Here is a 23,404-nt window from a genome sequence, read left to right on the forward strand (position 1 = left end):
GTTATTAGAGAAATGACTCGCAAGATTACGTCACAATCCCTTCATTTAATTAGTTTTTTATGCTCAATGTGTCTACTTTTTTATATTGTATTTTCTAAAAGCTGATGCTAGTCCAGTTTTTTAATTAAAATAAATACATTTTAAAAAAGGTCGAGTACTCTACAACTTGCTCACCCCATTACAACTAGAACTCTTTCATTACCAAACAGTCATTTCCAATGAATAATCTTTAGTCCATTTTTCTGCTGTGTGCTGTGCTAAAAGATAAGTGATGAGCGTGTTCTGTGTTGATCTACAGCACACACGGGCCAACTGGCGCAGCTGCTTCTAATTAGTGAACACACTATCTGAAAAAATCCAAATCCAGAGGAAACTGGCACGCAAGAATTCCATGAAAGCTTTCCATCACTAACAGTGAGAGGCTCTGGTTATGAGCCCGGTGTGGAAAACCCTGGACGGAGGAAGAAAACTGATGAGGTCACAGCTCTGTCAGCCATGGTTGTTTTTGTCTGTCAGGACGACTGACTCCTTATATCATTTTAGTCTACAGGATGTTAGGAGTTGTTCTCAGTATGATCCTGTTAAAACACTATTTTTATTCTATCTATCTACCCTAACCCTATAGGTCAGGGGTGTCAAACACATTTTCCACTGGGGGCCACATCAGCAACACAGTTCCCCTTAAAGGGCTAGTTGTAAATGGAAAACTGTATAGATCAGGGGTCCCCAACCTCCGGCCCACGGACCAGTACCAGTCCATAGGTCATTTAGTACTGGGCCACTGTGAGACACAGTGAAAAAAAAATTACTTTATTTTTACTAATTTGCTTAATTCAAAGAAAATGCAGTTAGTTTTAAAATAATTTTAAATATTTTAATGCATCCTTCTGCAGTTGATTATTATTTATTTAAGCTACAAAAATTGTTCATTGGTGTGTAATAAAAAACGTAATTTCTCAAGTTAAGAAACTCTGCTGCTATGTGGGGCCTCATTTGGCCCCCGTGCCTTAAGTTTGACATACGTGCTGTAGAGGGACAAAGGCAGTATTACCAACACAACTGGATATAAGACGGTTGGAATAAATGAATATGTTAAATCCACAGGGAGGAGGAAGCTGTCGCCAGTCGACGCCACTGACTGACATGTTAATATCATTTGTCACCACAAAGAGGAGGAGGACACAAAACATTGACCTCATTCTTATTCAGGTTAAAGAAAATATTTGAAGGACTTTCAGTAAACATACTGTTCATATATCTGCTGTATTTATATACAGTATTTACCGTGTACACATACACAATGTAATTTGATGCCAAAAAGCTGTGTACTCCATTTTGGATATTTAATCCTGGGTAACAAGGGCTTCATTTTGGATCAATAGAGCTGATGAATGGGTTTGATGAATTGATGCATTTTTGAACTGTGTTTGTTGTGCTGCTTCATTTTAATTCTAAGTGATGTGGTGAAAAACTTTACAAGACTTCAGATGTAAATTTCTTATTCAGCCTAATCTGCTTCAGATCATAAACTTTAAGTATTACTACTATTTAAAGCAATGAATGACTTCCATTCCCTTCATCATGTGTGTGTATGGAGTCTGCAGGAGACATCACAGAATGACAGAGCTGATTCGAATCCAAGTTTGGGCCATTTTGTAAACTGTACACACAAGAGAAAACAACCTCCAGTTTCTTCTTCTCCTCTTCTCTTTTTCAGCCAGTTCCTGTAGAAGTTACAGCGTAAGATCATATGGTTCAGGACGGCTGCAAACAGTACCTGAGGATAGGTCATAAAAATTAGATTAGATTATTTTTTAAAAAGCTAAAAAGGCTAAATGTTATGGAAAATGTACCAGAATGGAATATACCAAATAAATAAAATTATTCTCAAGTAAACCTAAATGTATAAAGCATTACAGCACTAAGAAGAAAATACAACATATATATGTGTATATATATATATATATATATATATATACATTTGTTTTGCTCTTTTCAGATATTCATCCAATCAGAAGCTGATTTGTTCCAGCAGTCAGTTGGAACTGAAGAAGCCTCCTGTCCTGTTGCCTATTACTTCACTGCTTTAGACAGAAATGGAAAATTAGCCAAAAGATAGTTACAACATACTGGCCTGGAGAAGAATCTGTTGAAAATGATTCAAAAATTACAACATAGTTCTGTAGATTCAAAATACCATTGACATGACTAATCATCATGAGAATGACACATGAAAAATCTAATGGGCCTCATAAAATCTGTCCTTTTGGCAGAACTGGCCTCTATTTTTTTGACATGTCTCCATGTAATGACTATGTCTTAGAGGTGAAATAACAATGACTTCCACTACGACCTTGTTTAACCTATTCTCCTGGTCTTACAGAATATCCCAAAGACTTTGAAGACTGTTAAAATATGTCGTTAGGAAACTGGCTGGAATTCCATGAGACAAAGATTGAAATGGAAAGGAAAGATGAAGACACTCATCATCATTCATCGAGACTGCCACAGTGTCATGCCACTAAAAGACAGAAGTGATTACTTGCATGTGGTCTCCGCACCGCCGGCAGAAGCCTGCTGACAATAGTAGCAACAAAGACCTCGCAGACGGCCGAAGTGGGTCTGACGCTGCTTTTCCATTACCGCATGGCACCGGTCCAAACCCGACCAGGCAGCCGAGGGCCCTGCACAAAGACGGGACTCTGTTTACTGTGAATGCATCTGCAGCAACAGAATGAAGGATGTGTACACTACAGTACAGTAGTTGTGGTGAGCAATTATGGCCTGTAGCCCGCATGTGATTGTGTTTCCATGTTTTGTCGGAGTGCAGAAGAGTGCACAAATGGATCATGTTGCCTGGTTTGGTGCAATCAAAGGAGCCGGACCCTGCACACAACAGTGGGGTGACTTTGAACGGAAAGAAGGGGCAATTAAGTGGCTTATGGATCATACACAAGATCAAATGTGGTCCATTTGATGACTTAGAGTTGTGTCTCACGGTTTGACGGTGCAGGCCGTGACCTGGATGTTATAAATATTGACAAAAGGCAGAGACATTTAAATAAGTTCACAGCCTGGGTGGCTTGGAAAGAATAAAAATATATAAAAAAAGAACATTCCTTTGACCAGACAAGGCTGTTGTGAAGAACAATGAGAGGAAAGACTTTTCAATATTTAAGTTTGCTGTTCTTTCACGTTCATTTTCTCACTTAATTGACTGTGCGAGCCTCTCTTTACTCTGACCACATGGGTTTCCTACATCAAATTATTCACTGCATCACAAAGCCATATAAAACATTCATAAACAATCCTCAGCTGAACCCAAACGTCTCCACCAGGGGATGCTGCAGGAGTTCATAACACATTTTGATGGATTGGGGTTCTTTGTCTTTGAACTCTTTTGAGTAAAATCTGCCTAAGCATACTAATCCTCTTCATTTGCATATTGGTTAAAGGGAGAACCCATAAAATGTAGTGGGGAAAGAGCCAACAGTGCATCTTAAGTCCAGGAGATTTAACATCTCAAAGTGCTGTTTAGTTTGTAAACTCATGTCTCTTGAAATGGAGTATCATTAGTTGCTTTCTTTTTTTTTTTTCTTCTTCCCTAAAGCAGCTGATAGCCATGAGCTCATTACCTCTTCATAGCTTCATTTTTCAATACAAGCTCTTGGCCACTTTCCTGCAAGTTCTAAAGTCTTACGCAGGAAGTGTGACTTCACTTAGAGACATGAACAGAGTTTGAAAGAGCTGAGTGAAGAGAATGATAATGTAGAGACTGTTATTGTGTGGATCTCACTTCAAGGGTCAGATTAGATATAGACTGCTGTATTCTACCTTAAAAAATATAATAAGATTAAACAGGAAGTGGGCAGGGCCCAAATGCAACATAAGGGGGAGACTCTCTTCAGGTGCAACAGGTTTATTAACAAAGAGCAAAAGAACACAAACTCACTTGGTCACAAGGCATGAACTACAAACATGATCTCGAAACAACCAGACCAATGATCCCATGAAGACAGAGAGGTGTATACACCCAGGGCACCAGGTGACACCAGTGAGACTAATCACAGGGACACGGGTGAGTGTGATCACACACCACACAGTAGACAAAACAGGAAGGGGAAACAGATCCCACACCAGAGAACTCCTTGTGTTAACAGCAGATCTGCTGCAACAAGCTGCCTTGGAGGTGCCAAGTATGTGGTTCCTCTGGGAAAAGCTGTAAAATAGCTATAAATAAAGGAATCTTAGTCCAATTGTCACCAAAAAAAAAAAAAATGCCCTTCTCATTTGGCTTTGGGAACTTACGCACAGCACAGTTACCGATCATTTTTCCATGCACTTCTCAAGACTGCTGTTTCCACATATTTTCCATATATATTTACATATAAAAATGTAGAGTTTTGTCAAATTAAATCAACATCTATTTCTAATTAACTTCATAAAAAAAAGTGTTTGTTTCTTTCATTTGGTTAGCATGACACTTGACTTCTGTTACACTGTGGTATGATCTGAAGCACTGCTGTACTTCAGCATCAGGCAGATTTATTGCCTTAAGTCACCTGTAAAGGTCAAGACCTAAAAAAGCAGAATTAATTGGATCTCATGCTCACAAAATGACCTCACCTGTAATGTTTGTATTATTTTAAATGTCAATGACTTCAGATTTTTGCTAGTTTAATCAGTGTTAAAATGAACAATTTATTATTAGGTATTTTAATGTTCCCTATGTTGTTATTACCTAAGTGGATTACATTCATGGACTATCCTTCTTCACCAGATGAGTGCTAAATAACATTAAGTCAAGTGTTGTGCATGGGCCATAACTAGACCATGAATATTCTGCACAAATAAAAAAATAATAAATCAATACCTGACAATGTATTTCTTCTATTTGCAGTAACACTGGTTTCATTAGACGTGCACTGTTTGATATTAGTTTTCAATTTTTGAATATTTTATTATATTCATTACTTGTTGATTTTTCATCTAATGGTCAGTAAAAAAAGGAAAGCTGCAGTACAAGGGTGTTTCATTGTTGCTTTAAAGAAAAAAAAAAGAAAGACAGAAAAATCAGAGCAGCAAAGCACAACTGTTAAACAGAAGCAGGCACAAACTCTGGTTCTGCCCCTGAGAGACTGAGGACTGAAGAGACCAGAGCCCTCAGCGACACATCAGCAGCCACTGGGCCTGAACTTTAGCAGCTGACACCACCTGGAGGGCGGCCATTATCCTTCAGGCAGCGAAAAGAAAGGGGAAAAAAAAGTAGGCAGCTCCAGTGAGGACGCAAGTGACATTAGAAAATGACAAGATGGAGAAGTGATCTAAGCACAGCAGCAAATGGAGTGAGAGGAGAGTGATACAGGCCGACGCTGATATAAAGACTGCATTCAGAGTGGCTGTCGCTGTCTGTGGTCTAAGATTAAGTCGATAATAACTGGTTGGAATGACTGGACTTGGATGGATGTGTCACACTGGACAGCATCATTTCATTAAGACTAAAAATCAATGAAATGAACATATTTAACACTAAGAGGCACAAGAAGATAAATGGATTTTAACCATAAAAATATGTACTGTTAAAATTTTGTCTCCTGATATTTTTTCATTTAATAAATTGGGGGGGGAAATGGCATTTCACAAGGAATTTAATTATCACTTCTGACAATTTGTTGCAGATTTGATTTTTGGACATATTAAAGTGACTGAAAAGTAAATGTTCCGAAAACTTGCTATGACTTTCTGGGCATTATGTTTTCTTTTACTGTCTTTCACCAGTCACATCATTATATCACTTACTAAATGGAGAGCAATTTTTCTGTATAATTTGTGAAGGAGTAAAGCACCCACCATGAAAACATTAAGTTAAGTTTTTTTATCCACTGGATTTGTAACAACCTCTAATTTGTTGAACCTACTAGTGTAGTTTAAACAATAAAATAATTAGCAGACCTGGCTAACAGGCTTAGCTGTTCTTCCACGACCTGCCCAACTCTGCATATAACTGGTATCTTACTTATTAGGGCGTTGCCAGTGATGCCTTTATAGTCCTAGGATAACATAGAAATCACTAACATACTTTACTCACGTATTTAATAGTTTCCACCAAGCATATTTGATAAAACATCTGTTTTTTTCGTTGTTACTTCTGTATCGTCTAACTAGAGGGCCAGCAATATCAGAATGCTGGCTTAGAAGCAACTTAAAGATGTTGTAAGTGAAGCATGTTCATCCTGGAGAAGTTAGCGTCTCTATTCCAAACCAAACATCTGCTTAGGTCAAAAAAAAGAACCGTTGTTAATCCAGGATACTAGAAGTTTCAAGAACCTTCCCATGGTTTCATGTTGTTGACTTGTAATCAGCTCATGTCAAACACTCATGTAGAGCAACAAGCAATTCCACTATTCCACTCCCCTTGAAAATTCTATTATAAAAATCCATTTGTGGGACTGAAATGACTCGTTCCCTGGGGCCTTCGAATTTGTGCTGAGCAGCTCAGACCAGCAGACATGTGGCAGGTTACTGCTCAGACACAATGACAGAGGCATGGTGCAGAAATGACAGCTCGACATCTCGCCTCCACAGGGAGAGGTCACGGGGAAGGTGGTGACAATCCCCGTCTCTTCAGGCGTCGTCAGATACTGGTTGGGGAGGGACGTGCAATCGATGGGTTCTTGACAAACGACGGAGGTTTGGAGGCCAGATGACAGACTAGCAGGCCTGGTGACAAAACCAGGACGGTGTGATGGCTTTGTTTCATTAAGTTTGGACACGTCCAAGATCTACAAGAAAATATAGCTTCTAGTTAAACATATTGGATGTGTTACGACAGGTACCTATAGGGTTTGGCCTTATTAAAGGGAAGGGGATTTTTAAAAGTCCCAGGGCTCTGTGGATGAAATTAATGGATGAAATTAATGCTTTTGAATTCATAGAGATCAAAGTCTGATCTGGGCTGCCTCTATTTCTACAAAAGAACCTGAGAGTATATCACTGGGCATGTCACAATTATCAGTCAAAATACACACAATGCATTTTAACAGTCCATTGGGTTCCATAACTCTGGCTTTGACTGATACAAAAAATTTGAAAATTGTATATTTCTCTAGTTTCATTATTTGAAAAAAAAATATGATTCTTCTGTTGCTAAAACTGCTTTCAACCGCTGCATGAATAGACGACAAAAAGACAGGTGACAAATTCATGTCTCGTTCCACAAAGCCATTAAAATTTCTTAGTGTAACAAAAAAATAAGTCAACTCTCTGCTATTGAAAGAACCAATCACATCCGCCGGTGATGTCACAGTCTTCAGTCAGTGTGTGTACAGTTCACTTCTGCATCACTGTGACTCAGCAGAGCTCAGCAACAAAAACCTCTCAGAGGAAACAAACAGAACAAAAGAACATCCACAATTACAGTCGGGAACTATTATTAAATCTAAATTAAAATAGAAACACCGCATTACTCTTCTGAAAGTAAATAATGATGCAGAATATGAATGATATTTGTGTTGCTGAACACAAATTTCATCTCCTAACTATAGCGGGCATAATTAAAGGCTGGGAACTGAAAGGCGTTTCATTTCTTGGTTCTGAAAATAAAATGTTTGATAAAAACAAAACTTAAAGTTGGCCAAAACATAACAGTTTGACTGAGCTAACAGTTAACTTCTACTGGTGGAAAAATATTTGTGGATATTCTCAGTCATCCAGGTCATCATAGTAAGATGTTAGAAGATGCTTCACCTCTCGTCCAAGAGGCTTTATCAGTTCTACTAAGGTCCCGGATTCAAATCCCAGGCGAACCCATGTTTTCAAGAATTTACCAAGTGTGAGATCAATGAAATAAAAAAAAGTTCAAATAAATAAATATTATTATATAAATATTATTATATTATATATATGAAGGTCAGAATAACCTATAACCAGTAGAATCAATAATGCCAAACTGAAACCAAGTTGCCCTGAGGCAAATTCCAACAAAAATAAAAAGTGAACACAAATGTCATTTGTTGTCACGATGGCTGGATATAAAAAGTAGAAAATGAACCTTTCTGTCCAACTGTTCAGTTGGCACAGGGGTCGGTTTGGACATAGTTGATAGAATCAGTTTGTGTTCCAATGTCATTATAAATTTGAAATTACACTTTTATTACTGTAGATTTATAAAACCCCGGCATGATAACAATCTTTAAATATTCATAGAACAGAGAGAACAGAGAGAAACCCCACCAGGCAACCGTGACTAAATAAAACGAATATAAATGATGAATATTCACCGTTGGTCTGGGATAATAAAACAACCACCAAAGCAAAAATTCAAAACTGAACATAATCCCTTTGTTTATCTCTTGTTGTCTAATCAAAAACATCCGGTATAATCTACAGACACTGGGATTAGAAACTTCCCACATTGTTAGTAGACCAGCATCAGCAAATCTACTGCAGATATTCATCTCGTCTTCAGATGTGAGGCAGATGTTCAGGGATACAATGGAGAATGTTTGCTATGTTGAACCACCGACAGTGTGTTTTTTAATATAATTAGTCCATGTAATGTGTATCAGATGCTGGCATACCATATGTTTCTTGGAGCAGCGGGTCGTCTGAGGTGAAATATTTTGCTGCACTCTGGTGGCACCAATTTGGTTCCAGGCACTAACCGACTGCACTCTGCTTCCTAATGTCACTTAAACATTAGTCAGGGAGAGAAGAAAATGGCAGAGGAAGCAGTGAGTCATTGGTGACATTTCACTCGGGGGCTCTTGGTCTCAGTGGAAGAAAATATCCAAAGCTGTGCTGCCTCGCGCAACACCAACCATAATGTTGAAACATGCCACCGACACCACGCCACGTTATGTAACTGTGAACTGACAGGCCTAATTCAAGTGTTCGACCGTCACCCTGCTGGTGTCACGATGTAGGATTAGTGATTTGGAGTTATTTTACGGCAGAGTGGAGGATTTGACTGCAGCAATTATGAGCCTGACACCGAAGGCTGAACGTCTGCTGGGCCGCCAAGAGCCACGGAGACGGAGGATTAATGTAGGGTATGAGAAAGTAAAATTAATCAAGAGCAGCAGCAGCAGAGAGAGATTTGAGTATCTGTTCCTAATCATATACTATCTGCCTGCCATAAGGATGGAAAAATGTGGTGAGGTCACTCCTCCAGGGTATTGAAATAAACTAATATTAAACTAATATATTTTACTCTTGATAATTTATTCTTGTCTTTCTTGACTTGATAAAGTTATTTTCTATGCAATTTCTGACCTATATTCAAGTTTAGGAATTAAATATCATGATAAGAGTTGGAATAAGATTTAAATTTTATTCCACTCAGCGTGAAAAAGTATCTGTTTCTTTACTAGATTGAATCCAACGCTGATGAAATGTGATATTTGATCAAATCTAAGTCAAAACACATTTGGTGGTGGCGGCTGGAAACAAGATGCAAATCTAGTTTTTTCAGATGAACAGTCTTTGCTTCACTCCTAATGCTACGCAGAATGACTTTTACACCAGTACCAGTGCCAGAACTGTCAGAAGCATTCAGCTATGATGTAAAGTACAGCAAAACATGCAGTGATTACCAGCAGTGAACGGGGTATTGTCAATGGTCAGAAACTGTATCTCCACAGGTTAAGGAGGCAGTTCCGCTATGCACTTACTAGTGAAAATTCCATGGCGAAAAACAGCGCACCTTAAACTGAATTTTTTAAAAAAAATTAAAATTAAACCGCCTGCAAAAGGGAGCTACATGTAAACGAATGACTGTACAATAGACCTTGAAGTCCGACGCTAATACTTTTAAAAACGTAATCTACTTACCAAGAACATTTGGAGAAACAGACTGGAGGACAGTCGGCTAGTGACCTTATTCCCTCCACTGAGAGTGTGTTGGCACGCTCCATCATTATGTGCTAACACTGGCAGCACAGCAGCTGACAAAAAAAAGGTTACATGAGCTGATAAGGTCAGCTTAAAGGACGATTGGCTGCCCTTTGCTGTCCCTGGATGGCATCATCAGCTCACTGCCTCTCCATAACCATAACCATAACCACCTCCACCCTGGACACCATCTGCTCAACTCCGGATGGAGATACAGCAGCCAAAGAGGCAGGACAAATAGGCTGAGGAACTTCCCACTAACCTGCAATAACTAAGTGATTTACCTCAACTTTTACTGACTAGTACATTAAATCCATCATCCATACGCAGGTTTGATTTCCTTCAGTTTTTCACTTTTCTTGTGCTTTCCCATCTCTCTATTGTGTATTGGGACAGCTGAAAGACAAATGATGACTTCAAGTTCAATAGTAATAAAAACATCTCTTAGTTTGTTTAGATTCAGTTTTAAGATACTGTAGGAATTCCTGGTGGCTGCAGAATGAATGCCACCACTTACACTACAAAAACACAAACTGATACTCCAGATGACTTTTTAGATGACCGTGACCGGTAATGCACTTTAGATGAGGAGATTACATACACTATTGTGTCCTGTATGTGTGTATTTATGAGACAAAGTGGAAGTCTGTAAGATAACATGTCGATCTTTCCATGTTTATACGTTGTTTTTATACAGAGGGACATTTTCAAAAATGAAGGAGAGATAAGAGTGTGATTTACTGATTGCCACTGTCCTACACTGTTAGATTGGCCATAAGGGATGTTACTCAAGCAAAACATTCACGAATAGTTATTCCATTTTACAAATGTATCAATAAAGACTTTCCAAACACCTCACACTAGAATTTGCCACAAGGAGCCTCTTAGATCAAAACAGGTCACAAAATATCAGTCTCACCAGATAAGCCAAACAAATAATAAGAAGAATTATATCTCAATTGTGAGGGCCAGAATTCTTCTATACAGACACTTTCAGGGCAACACTCAAAAAATGAAATGAAAATCATAATTTTGTCTATCATTATTATCTGATGTTTATTTTGGACTCTGTCACAGGCCGGATTGGATGGTTTATATTCACTTGCATGTGTTTAGATTTTTAAAAGGCTGTAATGCCCAAAACTATGTTGACATATAGTTCTAACTGGTATCATGTAGAACACTATTTCCCAAAGACTGAGTCGTGACCCTTAGGTGGGTCGCAAGAGAATTTCCCCCCAGGAGTTTTCAAATAATAATCTATTGATTTGGATCGCGAAGGTTTGTGACTTTTAAAATATGGGTCTCCAGAAAAAAAGTTTGGGAAACACTGATGTAGAAGATCAACACGTCCCTGTGGGGCTGCTCTTATCCTGAGGTCGTGGAGCAGTAAATGAAACTCTCCAGATTCTTCCAGCGCTGACGCTGCTGACTCTGAAGAGCCATGTATGCGGTCTGAGCAGTGAAATGCTGATGGTGTGAGCTGCTGGTTAATAATGACACAGAGCAACGGAATGAATCCACTGGGCAATTTTCTACTTGGGCTGAGAATGAAAGGGAGAAATGGTGGTTGTTGAGAAGAAGGAGCAGCAGAATTTATAAAAAAAAAGTTGAAGCCCTTTGAAAAACAAGGTGTGTATTTTATAATGAGTACATTATATAGCATATCAGCAAAAGGATGAAAAAGATTAGGTAGATAGATAGATGAAACCCACCAGTTTTCTGACATGTACAGCTCTGTGTAGGACACTGTCCATTCCATATGTTTGCTATAATGTTCCCCACTGCAGTGTACTCAGGAATCATGGTTCACATACATAGTTAAATATTTATGCCTGAGGCTGCATGTGATGACTGATTCCAGGACGTATTATTCATCACAGAGATACCGTTTATACACAGTACGTAGTGCAGAGAAGCAGCTCCAGTCTCCACACATTGTTCAAACATAGGCCAAAATAACAATAATCATTATCACAGAAGGGGCAAAAAAAAAAAAAAAACAACAAAAAACTGTATGAAGTGCTTTCTTCAGGAATGAGGTGAATCATCAGCGGAATTTTTAAGGAACAGAACTCGACCTCCACACATCCAGGAACTGAGTCATTACTGACAGAAGTGTTAAAGTATGATGATGTGGATATGAAACACTCATCCAGCACTTCTGCTTTTTTTAATCACATTTTGTATTGCAGTATATTCTATCTGTATATTCTGTCTTTGCCAAGTGTGTCAAACTCCTGGCCACGTGGCCCAGAAGTGGCCTGTGAACTTCATAGATCTGGCCTACAGCTAGATTTCAGCAATGATTTAAATGTACTTTACTTTTTTTTAATTTGGTCATTCATTAACTGTACTGTAGTGTTGTATTATACAGTATTTATAGGATTGCACAAGGAGAAAATACTTTTCTGAAATATTAGGGGATTGAGTAACAATACCTGATGTGGCCCTCAGTTGAAATGAGATGGCAGCAGTGGACCTCATATGAGTCCAAGAGATCTGGACTATTGTTATAAGGTCATGAGTTCAATAACAAGAAGGAAACTTGATGTAATAAGTATTAGTATCAGAGTTTTAAAAACAAACCCAAAAACCCAAAGTATGATTATTAGAGGATTTTAGAAAATGATACCACATAGTCTCAAGCTTCTGCATTTGCATCCCAATCTGTGTCTTTTCTGCCTGCAGCGTATTTGTGTTTCTGTAGGTTCAGTGCGACTGTGTTTCTCTGTTCTCCGCCCACCATGCCGAGACGTCACATTTCATCTGAGTTTGTGTCATGATGGCGGGCTTAGTTATAGATGACAAAGAGCAGGGGCCCAAGGCAGAATCTTAAAGGGGCAAAAATCATTCATGCTACTAAGGTGCACATCACAGCAGAGATGTCCTGTCAGCCGCAGGATCAGAGTGAGGGGACGCTTTTTCATTTTGAGCAAGAAGCACTGCACCATTAAGGTCGGATGGATGCATATTGATTTCACAGCACAACTACCTTTCCATCACTTTTTTTTTGTTATTTTAGTGTCAATAATTTGCTTTTCTGATTAATATTGAAAATTTACCCTAATTTGATTTTCTCACATCTTCTCTCGAGCCCCCTTTTATATGAATGGTTTTATGTTCCTCTAACCAAACAAAAAAAGAAAAAACCCCAACAAAGTTTAACAACAAAGTTTCCATCCCACACACAGCCCACATATCATTGGCAAGGCTGGCTAAGTAATTCTATGTGTATTTTTGTGTATGTTCTTGCAAATCTTTATCATGAATAAAGTATTAATATTTCGCCTTTCATATTTCTATCATCATTTACGCTCGTTTTAAATTTCCATATTGATTCATCTATTTGTTTTTTCACATTTATGGCCTCACAGCATGAGCTGCAGCTGCATATTAATGGCAAACAACGAGGAATGAAGAAAATGAAACCTGAAGCTGATTAACAAAACTCCTCTGCCAACAGGTACAAAAACAAGCGTGACCTTTTGTTTAATGAATCTCAGCCTTCCTGCCATTATCATCTTAAGGAGGAAGCTTTGAAGATGCTTGATTGTAACGAGGCACTAAATAAAGACTCGTCTCCTTCCCTTATGGAGAAAAACGTCATTCTTTGACTGGGAGCTTCAGCATCAGCATAAACAGTGGCATCATCATCATCATCATCAGCAGCAGCAGCAGCAGCATCACTGTGAGTCAGCCTTATTCCTCCTCTCTGTCTGTGTCGTGGAATCAGACTGAGGTGAAATGATGCTGTTGGCATCAGGCACAAGTCTGCTCTGAAATAACAGTGCACTCCTGCCCTCTGCTGGTAGAAATCAAAACGTATAGCTGATGTAAATAGAAAAAAGTATAGCTGTAGGAGGAACTGTTAGGCTGAGTTGCTTTTAAACCTGTCCAATAGCGCCCTCTAGTATCCATTTTATTTATTATTCACGTAAATCTCACCGTTTATCAAGTTTCCCTTAATGGAAAAGGCTTATGATTTTTTTAAATTGCAAAATGTATTATTCGTGTAATAAATAAGCGTACTATTTTCAGAAAAATATTTGTTCTGGAGTCATCTGCATAGAATACATTCATATAGGTTACCCTATCTTGTAACGTAAAATTATAAAATTATATTCTAAAATAATGTGTAAACCGCTGGGATTAACGTGTATTCAAAAGAATTAACAGAGCAATAATGATAATAAACAACAATAAATAATACAGTACTATAGCAGTGTCATCAAAGCTAATAGAAAACAACTATTTTTTTTTGTTTTGTTTTTACTTTTTGTGGTTGATAAAACATTCTTCCAAATAGACGCAATCGCTCAAAATTTAAAAAAGAAAAAAATATTTCTGCACATGATGTCCAAATTTTTACTAAAATCGATTTAATTTGACAGAAATTCACTCTTGGGCAAAATCGAAGTCCGTGTTTGATTTCTGCTCAGTTGGATATGAGAGTTTAACAGCGCCTCCCAGTGGGTAACAGAGGGCAGAGGCGATGACAGAGGTGGGTCATTTCTTTCAGGCAGCTGTCAGCTGAGCAGAGGCAGCAGGTTCTGAAGATGTTCTCCAGAGAGACCCGCAGTGAGATCAGTCTTTTTTCTTTTTAATCTTTTTTAGTGTCTGTTCAAAGTATAAACTAGTTGAGCTTTTCAAACCAGGACAGAGGTTTTGATGCAGAATCCACACAGTGATGTAAATGATTAACGATTTGATTGGTTCAAAAAATCTGAACTTAAAAATCTCTTGGTTCTTTAAAATATTTATTTTCTGGGCTCAGAGATCTGTCAGTCAGTTAAAAAGTGATAGACAAAAGACTCCAGTCATGGGTTTTGGTATTCAGTGGAGCAGTAAAGGGCCCCTCTATGATTTGTGGGCCCCCCCTCAGAACAGCTCAACACTTCAGACGCCACAAATAATCCAAGACATTTTTCAGGGCCTCCTGAAAAATTCACTAACTTACACACACTCACACGACGACGTGCACATCTTCAGGTACAAAGATTAAGTTGTTGTCAGGTTGAAAGGTTTTCTGCAACTTTCTTACAATTTTATTTTCATCAAAAAAACCCTATTTTTATTTATTTAAGTAATATGTGCGTATTTGTTATTAGAAAAGTCATTCATTGTTATTTATCCATTTAAGACAGCCTGGGGTGTCAGTGGATTTGAGCGCCGTCAGAAAAAAATAACCTCCTTTAAAGAATGTGCTGCTGATATCAATCAACAAGAGCTGTGTCCCTGTCTCACATCTGTCTCCATGCTGTGCAAAAGATGAAGAAATGTCAGAGAAGCATCTGCCACTGATCTTCTGGGAGTGAAAGACAGAACTTCCCTGAAATCTAAGTGAGGAGGAGATTCTTTCACTGCAACGCTCACTGCAATAAAACCATTATCTTCAACCCTATCATCTTATGGATATTTAATGAAAGCTGGGACTGAACCAGAGTTAAGGAATATAATAATATTATATGTGGTGTCGAAATTAGGAGAACCATAAAGCCATAGCATTTAAACTGCATAAATTAAGCTAACTAGTAACTAACTAACTAGATAGTTAGTTATTAGCTTAATAACTTGATGCTAGCCAACTTAGTGCACAGGAAATTGTCCAAGTAAATAACCAAGGTAAACTATGTAAACACAGTCTGACTGTATTCCTTAATACTTAGTCACTAGATTTATCACTGATTGCTAGCTAACTTGCTATGCTTGGACTTTAGACTTCAAAGAAAAACTATGACGTTTAATCGTCTATTTTTTTTCTAGCATATTATGTAATATCTGTAAGAATCGTTACTGGTTTTTCCTCCAATAATGAAAACCTGACAACGCAATGCCTGTTTCGCCAAATGATGTGTGCCATAAAAAAATTTTGGGGATAAACGTCTGTATATTGTAGTGACAGTCACTAGATGGCAGAATTGCAGCTCATTAAATTTATCTCATCCTCATACAGTGGTTTGTACAGATAAATAAATAAATATTACCAGGCCTATATCGGAATCGGTTGATATCGTAATCGGAAATTACATTTTTGGACAATATCAGCATATCAGATATCGGCAAAAAGTTGATATTGAACATCCCAAATTCTCTTTAAAATCGTAGTCAATGGATTTGTCACTAGTTGCTTTCTATTTTGCTACAGGGACTAGAGACTCTAAATATAATGTTCAAATGTATTTGAGTAATTGTGTTTTTCCAGCTTGACTACTAGGTCTAGTCACATTAAAATGATCCAGTTAAACCATGCAAACTCCATTTTTCTTAAAGTCTAACAAAGGTCAAACATACTTTGGTAAACACATTCTGCCTGTACTTGTACACTGAGACTAATCCAGTTAAACTATCTCTCTCCTACACACACACACACACACACACACACACAGCAGAGGCAGAGGTCAACCATGTTGTCTGCTTGCGTTGTGCAGTTGAGACAGTTATTTCCTCCTGTCACTCTCCTGGGAGCAGCAGGATCTGCAGCCCCGTGGGTGTGCTCGGCGGCGCTGGGCGGCACGTCAGCAGGGTTTGAGGCTGGCTCCAGCAGCCCCTCAGGGAGACCCTTTGATTAATTGAGCTGGCAGATTTATGGCGGCTCTGGCAGCTATTCTGCTTTGTGTGAATGTGTGTCGTTGTCCATGTTTGTCTCTGCACGTGTTTGTGTTTGTCTTTGGTGTGTTCAGGTATATTTATAAAACGCATTTATATTCTATATTCATTATTTGTTCATGAAGGCGTATGCGTGTGGATATGTGTTTAAAACTAGTGTCTCTTTCACTAATTGTCTCCGTCTCTGTAATTACACCTTCCCGTCCTGGGAACAGCATGAGGTAACCTTGGTGTCAAAGCAGGCCAGACATGTAGCATTCCCACTGGGGTGAGTCTGGGGTCTGTGTCAAAACTTAACACGGCCTCTCCACAGGATTGATGTGCAGTAAGTTGGACAGCCCACCACCCAAACATCATCAGGACGCCTGCTTGACTTCACATTGTTGAACTATGAGACAGACTGAAGGTGGAATTTTCTGGACTAAAAACATGATGTTGTAGTAAGAATTACAATTTAAACACTAAATTTTCGGAGTTGCGCCTTTTTAAAAATGCAAAAAAAAAAAAAAAAAGCCATACAGTAGAATTTAACTACACATTTATAAAGTATGAAGACAAACAGGGTAATTGAGCATCAGAAAAATGAAACTGGAACTGATTGCTGTTTCCTTAAATAATCTTCATGTAAAGTAAATTCCACACTAGGACCAATACGACTAAAACAATATTTGTTATTTATTTCTCTTTACTACACTTATGACAGAGGTAACATGCACACTGGAAAATATGGCAAACCCAACACTTTGATTTACCTGACCTGAACCAGTTCAAACCAAAAGGCCATGCCCGTAGCCTCATTAGCACACATAGTGGAAATACAGTCTCAACTACTATCGCTTCTAGAAAACATGCTGAAGATGTCCAGTAGAACTAATGTTTTTTTTTATTTATTTACGTAAGTCCCTGGTAGCTGTTCCGGAAGGGGCCACATTCCCATGACTGATGAACAAACAAGGTCTTTCAAGGACTTGTGACAAGTGACCCCATCTTATCCGCAACCCAGATGTTTGCTTTTAAAAAAGAAACAAACATCAAACTTTGGCACAGTGCTGTGTAAGTCAGGCATATAACTAAACTTCTGATCAAATTGGGGTAAATTAAACATTTTAATCAAATTGAGAGATGATAAACAATAACCTTTTACTGCCTAAACCTGCTGATTTGATCTATAGGTAGTGACAAAAGTTAACACACTGTTCCTAATGTGTTATTCCTCGCATATCCGTCATCTTTCCCACTTGGATTAAACACTAACTCACCAGCAGAGCAAACAGCAAGCATTAGTGCGAACGGAACATGCAAATGTATAGGATGAAGTACTTCTTATTAAATCTGGCAGGGTCTATGCGTTTCAGCACTTCATCAAATGCCAAGCATAATCCTGCTATTTACAGGCGCACAGTACGTGCCCTGTGGAACGTCTTAACAGCTCTGAAAGCAAACATCATCAACAACAACTGTCCTGTCACAGGTGATGTTATCAGATACAGAGAGAAATGGAGGTGGAGGATACGGAGAGAGAAGTCACTCTGCAGTCAGATTAGATTTATTTAAGGGGAAAACAGCCTGCTTTAAGAGAAGTTATGATTTTATAGTCTTCTTACTTCTAGTCGTTGAGCCGATCTCAGCTGTCAAAGAAAATATATATAGGAAAAATAAACATTTTTGTGGTTGAACTATGTATCTTTCACTGAAATACCTAATTGAATTGTTATTTACAGCTAAAATACGTCTCCTCAATCATAGTACTTAGGACAGTATTATTCAATATTCTGTTTTTTTATTTAAGCAGTTTAAAATAACAAATTAAATAACTTTTACATTTATATATTAAATATCTTTAACTGTTTATTGTGGTGATAGAATTACATGATCAATAGAAATGTACAGATTAGATTAGATTAGATTGAATTTAGTTTATCCCACACTGGGGAACTCATTGCAGCTACAAAGGGACAGCAGTAAAAAGACTGTTGAATAAAAACAAGGCATTTTCTAAAAAGTAGTAATTCAATTTTGTATAGTAAATCAGTGAGGAAAAACAGGATTAGTCTCACTGACAGGCAAAAATGCTGTTTCGCTGTGAGCAGGTCAAGAATTTCTTAAAACTGGTAGTATTGAAATGATATCTGTCACCACTTTTAGTTCTATTACAATTATTTTGAGTAAATTTTCGATGACTTTCTGTAGAGAATCTGTTGCTTTGTAACATGGTTTGGGAAATCTGTCTTCTCAGCTGCCACAGAGTGAAGCTTCAGTCACAGAAATAGGAGATTGGAGCAGAGAGAGCCGGGGTTAGAGGGGGTGACAGAGCTCACACACAAACACACACTGCCTTTGGAGAAATTCCTCAGATTTTTGCTGGGATTTCTGACAGTGATAACTACTACTACTAGAGAGCAACGCTGAAGAGCGGAGAAGAATGCTAAAGTGTGCAGCTCTCAATGAACAGAATCATCAAACACAGGAGCAGAGAGAGACTTTTTCTGGCACCATCTTCTGCTCCATAAAACACAAGTTGTCTCAACTCTGTCTGCTGAGCAGCTGCTGATGAAAAAACAGCACTTCACAGGAACAGGCTGATTTCATTCCAAGACACTCTGAGGCCTTTTTGGGAAAAATGCTCCCCCTTGAAATCCATCATCCGTTCCTTTAAAACCAAAAACAGCCTCCAGTCCATCCTCGGTAGCGGCTACTTTGTAAGTATCATTAGATGGCTCATAACTTTAGCAGTCCTCTGCAGTGTGTTAAGCCTCAACGCCAGGTATCATCTCGATAGGGTTTAAAAACTTAAATCCCTATATGGAGATTTACACCCAGTCTCGCCTGAAGTGAAGTGAAGAAAGCGTCCAGAAACTCAAGCCCTGTGCACAGACTCCACGTCATAAATTTAACTGCACTATGTAAAACATTTAATTTCCTGTCCTCGTGTCTGGACGCCCAGCTTAAAGGCAAACACTCTTCAAATTTTGTGTAATCCGTCAGAGCACACTGAAGTTATCTTTCAGCCGAGTTTGACAGCGACCCCAAACATTGGAACAACTCTCGTTCCTGATTTGTCAAATATGTACAGTGAAAGCCACAGGCTGCGGATGACAACAACACGACCCATTTTGCAGGTGTGAACTTCTGTGGGGTCAGCGAGGACAGAGGAGCAATACAAACAGTTACTCAGCTAAACTGCAAGAAAGAAATCAGATAAATATGCAAGAATAAATAGACTGATCTGATGATGAAGATGGTTGTTTCATACTGAGAAGTAAATGGTTCAATATTATAAAGTTCTTGGGAGAAGTTCTTGGGAGAAGGCCAGCTAAACCCTGGACAGTTAACAGGTTCATGACAAGACCAAATACAGAACCAAACCCCCAGCTACACTCACGTTCAGATCCATGGTATGTGTGTTATGTCCAGCTATGTTATGTTTTTGGGCTGTGTGAGGAAGAAATAGTGCCTGAAAAAAAGGACTATACAAACTTTCCAATGAAAAAACCTTGGCCAGTGCCAGGCACTGATCCTGTAATGTTTTTGCTATAGGGCAGCAATCATCAACTGGTGGCCCATGGGCCGACTGCGGTCCGCCAAACTGTCCAATCAGGCTTGCGACTGGATTCAAAAAGGGAGGATCAAAGAGAAAATATCATGTAGTCCCCACTAGCAAATCAACTGAAAAAAACAACAACGTAGACGACAATAACTATGAGTAATCCCCACATTTTATGACTATTTACATCCCGTTAGACAAAAATGTGATTTTTAATTCATTTTATTTGCGTGTTCAGCCACTATGGTGTCAGTCCAGATAGATTGAGAGCAGTCATCACTACCCCTCTGTTTGGTTAGAATAATATAATGTGATGTAATATAATATAATATAATATTTGAATATTAAATATTAAAACATCTAATTTTATTATAAATAGATACAAAACAAAGATGCTGGATAGAGATTCCTGTAGATTGCTTTTTTAATCTAATGCATATTTACAGTTCATTTGTAAATTGGATATTAATAATATTAAGAACTGAAAGCTATTTTGTTCTTTGTATTAAAACATATCACTGATAAATTCAAATGTGTGACCTAAGCGTCACAACAGACTGCTTTAAACAAAATGACTCCATTGTTTTTTCTGTGCTGCACCAGCAGAGGTCAGTATTGTGTCAGTGAATATTATAACTGAGCACATGTGCTCGTTGATGGAATTGCCGGTCACGTGTCAGGGTGAAAGAAAATCGAGCAAAAGAAAAAATCGTGACACACTGAAGAAGTGAGTCTCCTAAGGTGAACACGTGTTATTTTGGGATGGAAACAAAACGACTACAGTCAACCTTATTTGTATTTTTACAAAAGTTTGAAACCCTGAAAAACACATACTTTATCTTTTTTGGCAAAATGACATGAAGCCTGGGCAGAGGGATAACTTGGACAATGTTTTTCCCATTGTGAAAGCTGTGTGTGCTGCAGAAAAAGGCTGCTGCACCTTTGAGCATTGTTCTTTTTTAAAACTCCACTTCAAAGTGTGCTGCTTCCACAGGAGATGCATTTTCCTTCCTTCAGCTGTGTTATCGTTTATGATCGATATCAAACAGACACGGCGCATAAATCAAACACGAGCAGCCCCACATCTCTTTCAAGTACCTACAATCTCCACCATTCTAAAACAATACACAGACTGTGGCCGTCTGTCTGTTTGCCAAGAGCAAGGAAGTCAGGAAGTATTGGCCAAACATACCCCTTCTGTAAATAGATAGGGCTTAATGCCCTGCACACACACACAAACACACACTCATTGAGTCACTTCTGTCCACATGCACAGACCTGCAGAGTACATTCACCCCCCAGAAAGATTCACAATAACACACAGATCCTATGCAGCTCACATAGGTCTTCATAGAAACCAGTAGAAGATTACAACAACAACAACAACAAAAGGATATATTTTTGCAAATAAAATGTCCTACTGTCTCCAAGTGTTAACGACTGTGCACTCAGTTCAACATCGGAGACTTGTCAAGAGCCCTCTTATGGCAGTCTTATCAAATTACAAGCAGGAGAGAAAAAGCTGCAGATTTCTCAGGCTTCAGTCTTTGACTGAGGTTCTCAAATGATCCAGCCTCAGGACCCACATTTTTCCTCCGTCGATAAGTCACGACCCGAAGTTCTAAGTCTTTCAAATGTACTTTCTCGAAACAACAAGGAACAGGAGATATATATCAAATATTAAAGCACTTCATATGTTGTCTGTAAACAGCAAAAAGCCCCTGTTAAGAAACACAACTGCCAGACCTCTTAATGGAATCACATATAATACACTGGAGTGATATTAATAAACTGGAGTACAGTCTAAATAGAGTCTGTGTTTACAGTAGACTTTGAAGCTCATCCTCTCTGTCTCTGTGTCAGGATACCAGGACAGACATTGTGTCCTCCTCCCCACTATTTTCCAGAATGGTGTGTCCTTTCCTTGCATTGTGAGGGAACGCTCCCTGGCCATTCACCGCAACAAGGAAGCGGCATTTCCTCAGGACATCTCTCCCAAAACTTTTCAAGGGCACGGCAGCGGAGAGGTTTGTTTTGTTTCGTGGAGTTCTGGGAGATAACCGAAAATTGTACTGTTTATCTTGACTTCCCTGCACTGTTTGGTCACAAAGCTCCTCCACACGCTGCCTGGAGCGACCACCGTCCCCTACTGCCAGCACTGTTTGTTTTTGGAACCGCTATCTTTTGTTGGTCGTAGGTTTTTGTTTTTCCGACAGTGCTCAGAAGGGAAATTTGTTCAGTTTGTGTCTACAAAAGTATGTTTAAGAGAGTCAGCTTATCTTCTCAGCTTCTCCTGAGGGCAGGAAGTGACTGGCTGAGAGGAAAAGCTAAAGCTAATGTAATCTAATAGACGTTTAAGACAAAAAAAAAAAAAAAGCAAGCTGTTGTGAATTCTTCAGAAGAACTGGGATCTCAGAGGTTCGCAGGTTATCTCTTCAAAGTGTGAGGACCACAGAGTGTGATTAGCAACAAGCTGAAACCTGTATTTATCCTCCAGGACACTGAAAAGAATCTCTCACTTTCCCATTGATTTAGTGTCCTTATTTTTGAAAGTCTTTCAAATGTCTGAACACCATCCATCAAATTGATGCTCTGTAAGGCAATATTTAACTTACAGTATGTCATTCAAGGACTTAAGGTATAAACGGCTTCATTATGACTGAAGGACAGTCTTCACATTTTTTAACAATTAAAATGTTGTACATTCATTCCTTTCTCACACTTATATTTCTATATTTCAAATAACATACAGTATATGTAGAAAATCAACATTTAGGGCCATGCAGTGGAAGAGTGGTTTGTTCTCTTGTCTGAATATAACAAGATGACAAGGTTGGTATAACTGATGGTCTGTGTGTGGAGTTCCCTGGTTTCCTCCATGTGCTCCAGTTTCCTCTCACCGTGCAACATCTTGCAGATTAGGAATAAGGTTAATTGGACATAGGTATTAATGAGTGTAAATAGATGCGTAGTGTGTCCATATGGACTGGTGAACTGGGTGTACCCTACCCTGGCCTAATACTACTTAGGCTATAACCTCTTCTTCAATGCAAATTACACTTTTTAAGTTTGTAACTAACATTTATAAACCATACATTTATAAACCAGGAGCAGGTGGAGTTTGAAGCATACAGAGTAATACACTACTTATATTTGTGACCATCTGAAAGGTTCCCTGCAAACAGTTTAGAGTAATTTCAACCAGAAAAAATAACCAATATTACCAATGTCAAAGCAGGTAAATGTCTCTCTCTGCAAAAAAGACAAAAAACAAAACAGAACATTTTCTGCTCTATTGCTACACCTGATTCAGATGAAGGCAGATGTTAGATCCAACGGCTGATACAAAAACATGGAACA

The 23,404-nt window shown here is 38.6% G+C and overlaps 1 long non-coding RNA gene across 3 annotated transcripts in view; it reads right to left on the bottom strand.

Annotated features, from left to right (window-relative positions):
- LOC112488161 (uncharacterized) overlaps positions 1-23,404 on the bottom strand; it is a 94,194-nt gene that overhangs the window by 11,001 nt on the left and 59,789 nt on the right. For all 3 annotated transcript variants that reach the window (XR_003051957.1, XR_003051955.1, XR_003051956.1), the window contains exons 2-3: positions 2,543-2,684; positions 1,684-1,777 (exon numbers count right to left, since the gene is read on the bottom strand). This is a non-coding gene — a long non-coding RNA (uncharacterized LOC112488161). The remainder of the gene's footprint in view (positions 1-1,683; positions 1,778-2,542; positions 2,685-23,404) is intronic.

Source organism: Cynoglossus semilaevis, chromosome 15, assembly GCF_000523025.1.
Source record: "Cynoglossus semilaevis isolate Cse_v1.0 chromosome 15, Cse_v1.0, whole genome shotgun sequence".
In the NCBI taxonomy this organism is placed as follows: Eukaryota; Metazoa; Chordata; class Actinopteri; order Pleuronectiformes; family Cynoglossidae; genus Cynoglossus; species Cynoglossus semilaevis.